Source organism: Hypanus sabinus, unplaced genomic scaffold (genome assembly GCF_030144855.1).
Source record: "Hypanus sabinus isolate sHypSab1 unplaced genomic scaffold, sHypSab1.hap1 scaffold_796, whole genome shotgun sequence".
Lineage (NCBI taxonomy): Eukaryota > Metazoa > Chordata > Chondrichthyes > Myliobatiformes > Dasyatidae > Hypanus > Hypanus sabinus.
The window spans coordinates 203,714-215,642 of NW_026781647.1; the positions used below are offsets into that span (position 1 = coordinate 203,714).

At 57.9% G+C, this 11,929-nt stretch overlaps 1 long non-coding RNA gene across 2 annotated transcripts; it reads right to left on the bottom strand.

Annotated features, from left to right (window-relative positions):
• Nucleotides 1-7,425: 7,425 nt before the first annotated feature.
• LOC132390161 (uncharacterized) lies at nucleotides 7,426-9,070 on the bottom strand. 2 transcript variants are annotated; one of them, XR_009510814.1, is made up of 4 exons: nucleotides 8,752-9,070; nucleotides 8,426-8,596; nucleotides 8,103-8,270; nucleotides 7,426-7,938 (listed from the first exon to the last, which is right to left on the bottom strand). It is a non-coding gene; the product is annotated as an uncharacterized LOC132390161 (long non-coding RNA). The 2 variants fall into 2 exon arrangements; XR_009510813.1 differs by having other exon boundaries at nucleotides 7,426-8,270; nucleotides 8,752-9,069.
• Between the last annotated feature and the right edge of the window lie 2,859 nt (nucleotides 9,071-11,929).

Below are 11,929 nucleotides of genomic sequence, written 5' to 3' on the forward strand. Positions count from 1 at the left end.
AGGAAACATGTTCCCGCTGATGGGTGAGAACCAGAGGCCACAGTTTAAGAATAAGGGGTAGGCCATTTAGAACTGAGTTGAGGAAAAACGTTTTCACCCAGAGAGTGGTGGATACCTGGAATGCTCTGCCCCAGAAGGCAGTGGAGGCCAAGTCTCTGGATGCTTTCAAGAGAGAGTTCGATAGAGCTCTTATAGATAGCGGGGTTAAGGGATATGGGGAGAGGGCAGGAACGGGGTACTGATTGTGGATGATCAGCCATGATCACAGAGAATGGTGGTGCTGGCTAGAAGGGCCGAATGGCCTACTCCTGCACCTATTGAGAGCGGGTCAAGGAGACTTGGGGAGGGAAGAGAGAGACTGAGGAGAAAGAGAGAGGTTGGCCGGGGGGAGAGACGGAGGAGTGAGCGGGTGGGGTCTGGAGGTCGCGGGAGGTGGTGAGGAATTGCGGGGAGGGTGGGGGTGATTGTCACTGGGTGGGGAGCACAGGGAGGGGAGGGGAATCCTGACAAACACCCGCCCCCCCCCGGTTCCTTCTCGATGGGGCGCCGGACGGCCGAGGACCCCCGGGAGGGCAAGGAGGAGGCTGGGAGCCATTCGAAATGGGTTTGTTCGTTCTGGAACAAGACGGGAGAGGGGGAGCCCCAGCCAATGTGCCCCCAGACACTCTGTCATTCCCTCAACCCCCCTCCCGCTATTTGCCCCCTCCAGCGGATGAACACTCCCCCCTCGTCGGGAAGGGAAGGGGAGAGTGCGAAGTGAGTAAGAAGTGGAGGAGAGAGGGAGGAGGTGGGATTTGAGGGAAATGGGGTGAGGGGGATAGGGAGGGGAGAGTGGGAAATGAGTAAGCAGTTGGGGAAGACGGCGGGAGATTGCGTGAAGGGGATTGGGATGCAGAGGAGGCCAGGGAGAGGGAGGGGACAGTCGGAAATGAGTGAGTGGAGTCAAGGGGGAGGAAGTGGAATTTAAGGGACATGGGGTGAAGCGATAGAGAGGAAGAGGCGGACAGAGATGGAGCAGAGAGTCGGAAATGAGTGAAGAGCTCCATCTTGGGTCCTAGCCTACAAAGTACCCAGGACATCCTCAGGGAGCGGTGTCTCAGAGAGGCGGCGTCTGTTATTAAGGACCCCCAGCACCCAGGGCATGCCCTTTTCTCTCTGTTACCATCAGGGAGGGGGTACAGGAGCCTGAAGACACACACTCAGTGATTCAGGAACAGCTTCCTCCCCTCTGCCATCCGATTCCGAAATGGACACTGAACCCTTGGCCACTACCTCACTTTTTAATAAATATATTATTTCTGCTTTTTGCACGGATTTTTAATCTATCCAATACACTGTAATTGATTTAAGAACATAACATAAGAAATAGGGGCAGGAGTAGGCCATCCGGCCCATCGATCCTGTTCAGTCATTCAATGAGATGATGGCCGATCTGTCCGTAAACTCAGCTCCATCGACCTGCCTTTTCCCCAGAACCCTTAATTACTTTGCTGTGTAAAAACCTACCTAACTGTTTCTTAAGTATATTTAGTGAGGAAGCCTCAGCTGCTTCCCTGGGCAGAGAATTCCACAGATTCACAACTCTCTGGGAAAAACAGTTTCTCCCCATCTCCGTCCTAAATCTTCTCCCCTGAACCTTGAGGCAATGACCCCTAGTTCGAGTCTCACCCACCAATGGAAACAACTTTCCTACATCTATCTTATCTGTCCCTTTCAAAATTTTGTCTGTTTCTATAAGATCCCCTCTCATTCTTCTGAACTCCAGAGAGTACAGTCCCAGGCGACTCAATTTCTCCTCATAGGTTAACACCTTCATCCCTGGAATCAGCCCGGTGAACCTCCTCTGCACTGCCTCCAAAGCCAGTATATCCTTCCTCAAGTACGGAGACCGGAACTGCACACAGTACTCCCGGTGCGGCCTCACCAGTACCCTGTATAGTTACAGCATGACCTCCCTGCTCTTGAATTCGACCCCTCCAGCAACGAAGGCCAGAGTCCTATTTTCCTTCTTGATAGCCTGCTGCCCCTGCAAACCGACCTTTTGCGATTCCTCACAATCCCGGAATCATTTTCCTGACTTGCTCCGCACAGAGCCAAGCTGGCAGTCCACAATTAGGCCAAGGGTTTCCAAGTGCCCATAAATCCTATTGCTGAGAATTCTGTCCGGCTGCTGATGGGGCAGTCGCCATTCTCTAGTTCCCAGGATGATCCCGGTCCCCTTCCTTACCGGCGAATCATCCATCAGTCCTCCGGGACCTCGCCTGCCCGCTCACCTCCGTTCAGGGCCCCAGACAGTCCTTTACATGTGTCCCCCTGTCCCCCGACACTCCCCACTGTTCACGGTGTGTGTCCCACCCTCGTACGCTGAGGTCCCCCTGTCCCTCGACACTCCCCACCGTTCACGGTGTGTGTCCTACCCTCGTACGCCGAGGTCCCCCATCCCTCGACACTCCCAACCGTTCACGGTGCGTGTCCTACCCTTGTACGCCGAGATCCCCCTGTCACTCTACACTCCCCACCGTTCACGGTGCTAGTCCTACCCTCGTACGCCGAGGTCCCCCCTGTCCCTCGACACTCCCCACCGTTCGCGGTGCCTGTCCTACCCTCGTACACCGATGTCCCCCGTCCCTCGACACTCCCCACCGTTCACGGTGCGTGTCCTACCCTCGTACGCCGATGACACCCCGTCCCTCAACACTCCCCACCGTTCACGGTGTGTGTCCTACTCTCGTACGCCGATGTCACCCCGACCCTCGACACTCCCCACCGTTCACGGTGCTAGTCCTACCCTCGTACGCCGATGTCCCCCCGTCCCTCGACACTCCCCACCGTTCACGGTGTGTGTCCTACCCTCGTACGCCGATGTCCCCCCGTCCCACGAAACTCCCCACAGTTCACGGTGTGTGTCCTACCCTCGTACGCCGAGGTCCCCCCGTCCCTCGACACTCCCCACCGTTCACTGTGCGTGTCCGACCCTCGTACGCAGAGGTCCCCCCGTCCCTCGACACTCCCCACCGTTCACGGTGCGTGTCCTACCTCGTACGCCGAGGTCCCCCTGTCCCTCGGCACCCCCACCGTTCATGGTGCATGTCCCACCCTCGTACCCCGAGGTCCCCCCCCCCTTCACTCGACTCCCCGCACCGGTCACAGTTGTCGGAGGGTGGGATCTCGCTGACGACGGTGCCCCTCCCTCCTATCACAAGAGGCTCCTGCCAAGACCAAATACGGCCCGCTGAAGGATGAGGACCGTATCTTCACCAACCTGTATGGCAGGCACGACTGGAGGTGAGAGGAATTCAGAGGCGATCCCTAACCGAGGGGAGATGGTCGCAGGCTCAGGGAGAGAGGTGTCCTCTCACTGTGAGGGGAGGAAAACGGGGACGCTCTCTCACAGGGATAACATCACTGTGACGCTTCCAGACAGTGGAAGGGAAAATGCAGGCACTCCACTGAGGGGGGAGCGGGATGGAATTTGTGGACATTCCCTCATTCAGGGATTGGGGTATTTGTGGACGTTCCCACATTCAGGGATTGGAGAACGTGGACGTTCCCTCATTCCAGGATTGGGAAATTTGTGGACGATCCCTCATTCAGGGATTGGGGTATTTGTGGACGTTCCCTCAGAGAGAGATTTGGGTATTTGTGGACGTCCCGTAATAGAGGGGTTGGGGTAGTTGTGGACGTCCCCTAATCCAGGGGTTGGGGTATTTGTGGACGTTCCCTAATTCAGCAGTTGGGGTATTTGTGGACGTCCCGTAAGAGAGGGGTTGGGGAATTTGTGGACGTCCCCAGACAGAGGGGTTGGCGTAGTTGCGGACGTCCCCTGTTTGAGTAATGGATCTTTCTGGCTGCTCATTTTTTAAGGGCGGGGGAACTTGTGATGCCCCCGTACTTAACGGGAGGGGGTGACTTTTCTGAAGCCCCCAAGGCGAAGGGTTATCAATTCTGAGTTGCCTCCATCTGGGACGTGAATGTCAGCACTCCCTGATCTGCCAGGGAAATTCGGACGCTCCATAACTCACAGGAAATTGGGGGCACTCCCTCGCTATCAGGGTGATAACAGGACATAAATCTTTTTCAATCCCCTCACTCTTTTCACCTTCTTCCCGCTCCCCTCCACTCTTGTCCCCCCAGGCTGAAGGGAGCGCTACGGCGGGGCGACTGGTACAAGACGAAGGAGATCCTGCTGAAGGGGGCGGACTGGATCCTCGGGGAGGTGAAGACGTCCGGGCTGAGGGGTCAGGGAGGGGCCGGGTTTCCGACCGTCATGAGGTGGGGCTTCATGAACAAGCCTTCAGATGGCAGGTGAGGAGGGAGCTTCACTCTGTGTCTGAACCCGGGAGTGTGTGATCGGACGGTGTGGAGGGAGATTCACTCTGTGTCTGACCCTGGGAGTGTGTGATGGGACGGTGTGGAGGGAGATTCACTCTGTGTCTGACCCCGGGATTGTGTGATGGGACGGTGTGGAGGGAGATTCACTCTGTGTCTGACCCCGGGAGTGTGTGTTCGGACGGTGTGGAGGGAGATTCACTCTGTGTCTGACCCTGGGAGTGTGTGATGGGACGGTGTGGAGGGAGATTCACTCTGTGTCTGACCCCGGGTGTGTGTGATGGGATGGTGTGGAGGGAGATTCACTCTGTGTCTGACCCCGGGATTGTGTGATGGGACGGTGTGGAGGGCGATTCGCTCTGCGTCTGACCCCGGGTGTGTGTGATGGGATGGTGTGGAGGGAGATTCACTCTGTGTCTGACCCCGGAATTGTGTGATGGGACGGTGTGGAGGGAGATTCACTCTGTGTCTGACACCGGGAGTGTCTGATGGGACGGTGTGGAGGGAGATTCACTCTGTGTCTGACCCCGGAATTGTGTGATGGGACGGTGTGGAGGGAGATTCACTCTGTGTCTGACACCGGGAGTGTCTGATGGGACGGTTTGGAGGGCGATTCGCTCTGCGTCTGACCCGGGGTGTGTGTGATGGGATGGTGTGGAGGGAGATTCACTCTGTGTCTGACCCCGGGATTGTGTGATGGGACGGTGTGGAGGGAGATTCACTCTGTGTCTGACCCCGGGAGTGTGTGATGGGACGGTGTGGAGGGAGATTCACTATGTGTCTGACACCGGGAGTGTCTGATGGGACGGTGTGGAGGGAGATTCACTCTGTGTCTGACCCCGGGAGTGTGTGATGGGATGGTGTGGAGGGAGATTCACTCTGTGTCTTACCCCGGGAGTGTGTGATGGGACGGTGCGGAGGGTGATTCACTCTGTGTCTGACCCCGGGAGTGTGTGATGGGACGGTGTGGAGGGAGATTCACTCTGAGTCTGACTCCGGGAGTGTGTGATGGGACGGTGTGGAGGGAGATTCACTCTGTGTCTGACCCCGGGTGTGTGTGATGGGATGGTGTGGAGGGAGATTCACTCTGTGTCTTACCCCGGGAGTGTGTGATGGGACGGTGTGGAGGGAGATTCACTCTGTGTCTGACCCCGGGAGTGTGTGATGGGACGGTGTGGAGGGAGATTCACTCTGTGTCTGACCCTGGGAGTGTGTGATGGGACGGTGTGGAGGGAGATTCACTCTGTGTCTGACCCCGGGTGTGTGTGATGGGATGGTGTGGAGGGAGATTCACTCTGTGTCTGACCCCGGGATTGTGTGATGGGACGGTGTGGAGGGCGATTCGCTCTGCGTCTGACCCCGGGTGTGTGTGATGGGATGGTGTGGAGGGAGATTCACTCTGTGTCTGACCCCGGGAGTGTGTGATGGGACGGTGTGGAGGGAGCTTCACTCTGTGTCTGACCCCGGGAGTGTGTGATCGGACGGTGTGGAGGGAGATTCACTCTGTGTCTGACCCCGGAATTGTGTGATGGGACGGTGTGGAGGGAGATTCACTCTGTGTCTGACACCGGGAGTGTCTGATGGGACGGTTTGGAGGGCGATTCGCTCTGCGTCTGACCCGGGGTGTGTGTGATGGGATGGTGTGGAGGGAGATTCACTCTGTGTCTGACCCCGGGATTGTGTGATGGGACGGTGTGGAGGGAGATTCACTCTGTGTCTGACCCCGGGAGTGTGTGATGGGACGGTGTGGAGGGAGATTCACTATGTGTCTGACACCGGGAGTGTCTGATGGGACGGTGTGGAGGGAGATTCACTCTGTGTCTGACCCCGGGAGTGTGTGATGGGATGGTGTGGAGGGAGATTCACTCTGTGTCTTACCCCGGGAGTGTGTGATGGGACGGTGCGGAGGGTGATTCACTCTGTGTCTGACCCCGGGAGTGTGTGATGGGACGGTGTGGAGGGAGATTCACTCTGTGTCTGACTCCGGGAGTGTGTGATGGGACGGTGTGGAGGGAGATTCACTCTGTGTCTGACCCCGGGAGTGTGTGATGGGACGGTGAGGAGGGTGATTCACTCTGTGTCTGACCCCGGGAGTGTGTGACGGGACGGTGTGGAGGGTGATTCACTCTGTGTCTGACACCGGGAGTGTGTGACAGGACGGTGTGGAGGGAGATTCACTCTGTGTCTGACCCCGGGAGTGTGTGACGGGACGGTGTGGAGGGTGATTCACTCTGTGTCTGACGCCGGTTTTCCACCCCCTTCAGTCTCTTACTCGGGACCTCAGTGGATTCACGTCGATTTTAACTGTGGGGGTCAATTTGCCAGAAATGAGCTTTGGTGGAGATGAGATCCGGGGCTCCAAGACTCTGCTTGTCGAACCTCCCTCAGCCTGGAGCTGAGACGCTACTGTGTCAGTGTGAGGAGCTCCGACCCACTGTTGCAGTGCACAGGGTGTGGAGGGCAACAGAAACTTCAAATAAAACTCGATTCCGACACAAGTCAGGATGATACAGTGGTTTATTGATTTTTATGAGAAATATCAATGAAACAATGTGTGAGCTGCTAACGTGCGGGAATAAATAATCTGCTGACAGTCACACACAATTAACTGACCGGCGACAAGGGGTGACCGGTTGAATAATAACCAGTCCCGTTTCTCACCGTCACTCTGCATCGGGGAACTGATTATAAAATTATAAAACTGATTATAAAATCACACTTCAGGGCCGTGTCCGGGATCGCTGCAGATCCAGGGTCACTGCCGAGGGATTTGTCCATTTAACATCATTATATCGGCCAGGCTGCCGAATGCACCGTCCTCAGTAAAGGGGCAAAAGGATTCTCTCCCGGGACCATCCCCCCCCACCCCGGGACACCGGTGTCCCAGACTGAGCCCCAGACCCCCGGGCTCTTCCTGTCCGGGTAATTCCCCGGGGAGTCACGTGGGGAGTCTCCAACACGCACTTCCGGCGGAAGCTGCCCCGCCGGACAACAGGCGGAAACACGTCACTGCGGGACCGCTGCGAGCGACGCACACAGCGCGAGGCCCGAGCCGGTTCCGTTAAAACCGTTGGGAATCAGCCCCGGCGCGCGGCCGTTAAAGGTAAGGGCGGGAGTTAAAGGGGAGGGCGGGGAGTCGGCCAAATGTCCCCATCCCGCGGGCGGGGATGTTCACACATTCAGATCCACCATCAGTCCGGGTCTGGGTTCCAGGTAAGATAAAGGTTAAAGGCTAAATGTCCTCAGATCCACTCTCAGTCCGGGTCTGGGTTCCTGTAGAGATCTCTGTTCCTTCATCCCGGTCTCACTGAACCGATTCCCCACATTCAGATGTTCACAGATCCACCATCAGTCCGGGTCTGGGTTCCTGTAGAGATCTCAGTTCCTTCATCCCGGTCTCACTGAACCGATTCACCACATTCAGATGTTCACAGATCCACTCTCAGTCCGGGTCTGGGTTCCTGTAGAGATCTCAGTTCCTTCTCCCCGGTCTCACTGAACGGATTCACCACATTCAGATGTTCACAGATCCACTCTCAGTTCGGGTCTGGGTTCCTGTAGAGATCTCAGTTCCTTCCCCCGGTCTCACTGAACCGATTCCACCCCAGCCTGAAACAGATGGGAGAATAAAGATGGAATAAACAGATCACACAACAGTGTCAGTAACAGGGGACCGGGGTTAATGTTTCAACAACACACACAGACAAATATCACCAGAAAACCCGCGGATCTGCTGATATTTTATCACATTGAACATTAACACAAACACTCACCGGATCAGCTCCAGACTCGGGAGGGTCAGTATGAGGCGGCGGAGAGCGGGGACAGATCGGTCTGTCAGAGAGTTGTATCCCAGGTCCAGCCCCGTCACTGAAGTGTTTGTACTGAGAGCGGAGACGAGATCCTCGGCACCAGAATCTGTGAGACCGACATCGTACAGCCTGGAGATGAGAGAGAGTGAGGGTGAAGGACACAGAGAGACAGGAGACGGTACAAATCCCCAGTGTTTATCAGTAACACAATTACTGATCACATTAATGTTCAGTGTCAGACACCCAGTGACTGTAAACACAATCTCCCACAGTCTGGTACTTACTCCAGTGTCTGTATTTTACACTCCGGGTTCCTCAGAGCCGCAGACACCAGTTTCACTCCTGAATCCCCCAGTTTATTATCACTCAGGTCCAGATCCGTCAGTGATGGGTTTGTACTGAGAGCGGAGACGAGATCCTCGGCACCAGAATCTGTGAGACCGACATCCCCCAGCCTGGAGATGAGAGAGAGTGAAGGTGAAGGACAGAGAGAGACAGGAGACGGTACAAATCCCCAGTGTTTATCAGTAACACAATTACTGATCACATTAATGTTCAGTGTCAGACACCCAGTGACTGTAAACACAATCTCCCACAGTCTGGTACTTACCCCAGTCTCTGTATTTTACACTCCGGGTTCCTCAGAGCCGCAGACACCAGTTTCACTCCTGAATCCCCCAGTTCATTATTGTTCAGTCTAAACACAAACAGACAAATTGATGAACATTGTGATTAAAATCGTCCGTCTGAGGGCATTTCTCTCACCCGGATATTTCAGGAAACATTAAACCCTTCAGTAATTCACTGATCGTAGATCCCATCACTGTCAATGTCCCTCACTGCCCAGCTCCAATGAATTCACCGAATGTCAGTAATTTCGTCTGTCGGTGTGACCCTGTAAACTCCACATATTCTCTCTCATTCCCTAATGGATAGAAAAGTGTTCCTGACGTGAGACAGTCGGAAAGGGCAGGTGTGAAGGGGAGAAGTCAAACAGTGAGGAAGATTTGAGAATCGGGAAATGTCGATGGGAGATGGAGGAAGAGACATCACCAAAGGTAAAGGATGGAAAGACACAGAAGGAAGCGGATGTGGAAGAAAGATCCCAGTAGAGGAGGGAATGAGGAAGAGAAATCCCACAGGAGGAAGGGGGACAGCGGAGGCAGATCCCACAGGGGGAATGGGGACGGGGGAGAGGGATCCCACAGGGGGAAGGGGGACGGGGAGAGGGATCCCACACGGGGACGGGGGAGAGGGATCCAACAGGAGGAAGGGGGAGAGGGATCCAACAGTAGGAAGGGGGACGGGGGAGGGGGATCCCACAGGGGAAGGGGGACGGGGGAGGGGGATCCCACAGGGGAAGGGGGACGGGGGAAGGGGATCCCACAGGGGGACGGGGGAGAGGGATCCCACAGGGGGACGGGGGAGAGGGATCCAACAGGAGGAAGGGGGACGGGGGAGGGGTATCCCACAGGAGGAAGGTGGAAGGGGGAGGGGGATCCCACAGGAGGAAGGGGGACGGGGGAGGGGGATCCCACAGGAGGAAGGGGGACGGGGGAGGGGAGATCCCACAGGGGGGAAGGGGGACGGGGGAGGGGAGATCCCACAGGAGGAAGGGAGACGGGGCAGGGGTATCCCACAGGAGGAAGGGGGACGGGTAAGAAAGATCTCTTAGGAGAAAGCGGGATAGGGGAGAGAGATCCCACAGGAGGAAGGTGGACGGGGGAGGAAGATCCCACAGGGGGGAAGGGGGACACGGGGGTCAGAACCCACAGGAGGAAGGGGGACGGGGGAGGGGAAATACCACAGGAGGAAGGGGGACGGGGGAGGGGAGATACCACAGGAGGAAGGGGGACGGGGGAGGGGGATCCCACAGGATGATGGGGGACGGTGGAGGGGAGATACCACAGGAGGAAGGGGGACGGGGGAGGGGAGATACCACAGGAGGAAGGGGGCCGGGGCAGAGAGATCCCACAGGAGGAAGGGGGACGGGGGAGGGAGATACCACAGGAGGAAGGGGGATTGGGGAGGGAGATCCCACAGGAGGAATGGGGACGGGGGAGGGAGATCCCACAGGAGGAATGGGGATGGGGGAGGTAGATACCACAGGAGGAAGGGGGACGGGGCAGAGAGATCCCACAGGAGGAAGGGGGACGGGGGAGGGAGATACCACAGGAGGAAGGGGGACGGGGGAGGGAGATCCCACAGGAGGAAGGGGGACGGAGCAGAGAGATCCCACAGGAGGAAGGGGGACGGGGGAGGGGAGATACCACATGAGGAAGGTGGACGGGGCAGAGAGATCCCACAGGAGGAAGGTGGACGGGGGATGGAGATCCCACAGGAGGAAGGGGGACCGGGGTGGGAGATCCCACAGGGGGAATGGGGACAGGGGAGAGGGATCCCACAGGAGGAAGGGGGACGGGGGAGGGGAGATACCACAGGAGGAAGGGGGCCGGGGCAGAGAGATCCCACAGGAGGAAGGGGGACGGGGGAGGGAGATACCACAGGAGGAAGGGGGATTGGGGAGGGAGATCCCACAGGAGGAATGGGGACGGGGGAGGGAGATGCCACAGGAGGAATGGGGATGGGGGAGGGAGATACCACAGGAGGAAGGGGGACGGGGCAGAGAGATCCCACAGGAGGAAGGGGGACGGGGGAGGGAGATACCACAGGAGGAAGGGGGACGGGGGAGGGAGATCCCACAGGAGGAAGGGGGACGGAGCAGAGAGATCCCTCAGGAGGAAGGGGGACGGAGCAGAGAGATCCCTCAGGAGGAAGGGGGATGGGGGAGGGGAGATACCACATGAGGAAGGTGGACGGGGCAGAGAGATCCCACAGGAGGAAGGTGGACAGGGGATGGAGATCCCACAGGAGGAAGGGGGACAGGGGTGGGAGATCCTACAGGGGGAATGGGGACGAGGGAGAGGGATCCCACAGGGGGAAGGGGGACGGGGGAGGGAGATCCCACAGGGGAAGGTGGACGTGGGAAGGGGATCCCACAGGGGGACGGGGGAGAGGGATCCAACAGGAGGAAGGGGGAGAGGGATCCAACAGTAGGAAGGGGGACGGGGAAGGGGATCCCACAGGGGAACGGGGGAGAGGGATCCCACAGGGGGACGGGGGAGAGGGATCCAACAGGAGGAAGGGGGACGGGGGAGGGGATCCCACAGGAGGAAGGTGGACGGGGGAGGGGGTTCCCACAGGAGGAAGGGGGACCGGGGAGGGGGATCCCACAGGAGAAAGGGGGACGGGGGAGGGGAGACACCACAGGAGGAAGGGGGACGGGGGAGGGGAGATCCCACAGGGGGGAAGGGGGACGGGGGAGGGGAGATCCCACAGGAGGAAGGGAGACGGGGCAGGGGTATCCCACAGGAGGAAGGGGGACGGGTAAGAGAGATCTCTTAGGAGAAAGCGGGATAGGGGAGAGAGATCCCACAGGAGGAATGTGGACGGGGGAGGAAGATCCCACAGGGGGGAAGGGGGACACGGGGGTCAGAACCCACAGGAGGAAGGGGGACGGGGGAGGGGAAATACCACAGGAGGAAGGGGGTCGGGGGAGGGGAGATACCACAGGATGACGGGGGAGGGGGATCCCACAGGATGATGGGGGACGGTGGAGGGGAGATACCACAGGAGGAAGGGGGACGGGGCAGAGAGATCCCACAGGAGGAAGGGGACGGGAGAGGGGAGATACCACAGGAGGAAGGGGGCCGGGGCAGAGAGATCCCACAGGAGGAAGGGGGATGGGGGAGGGAGATCCCACAGGAGGAAGGGGGACGGGGGAGGGA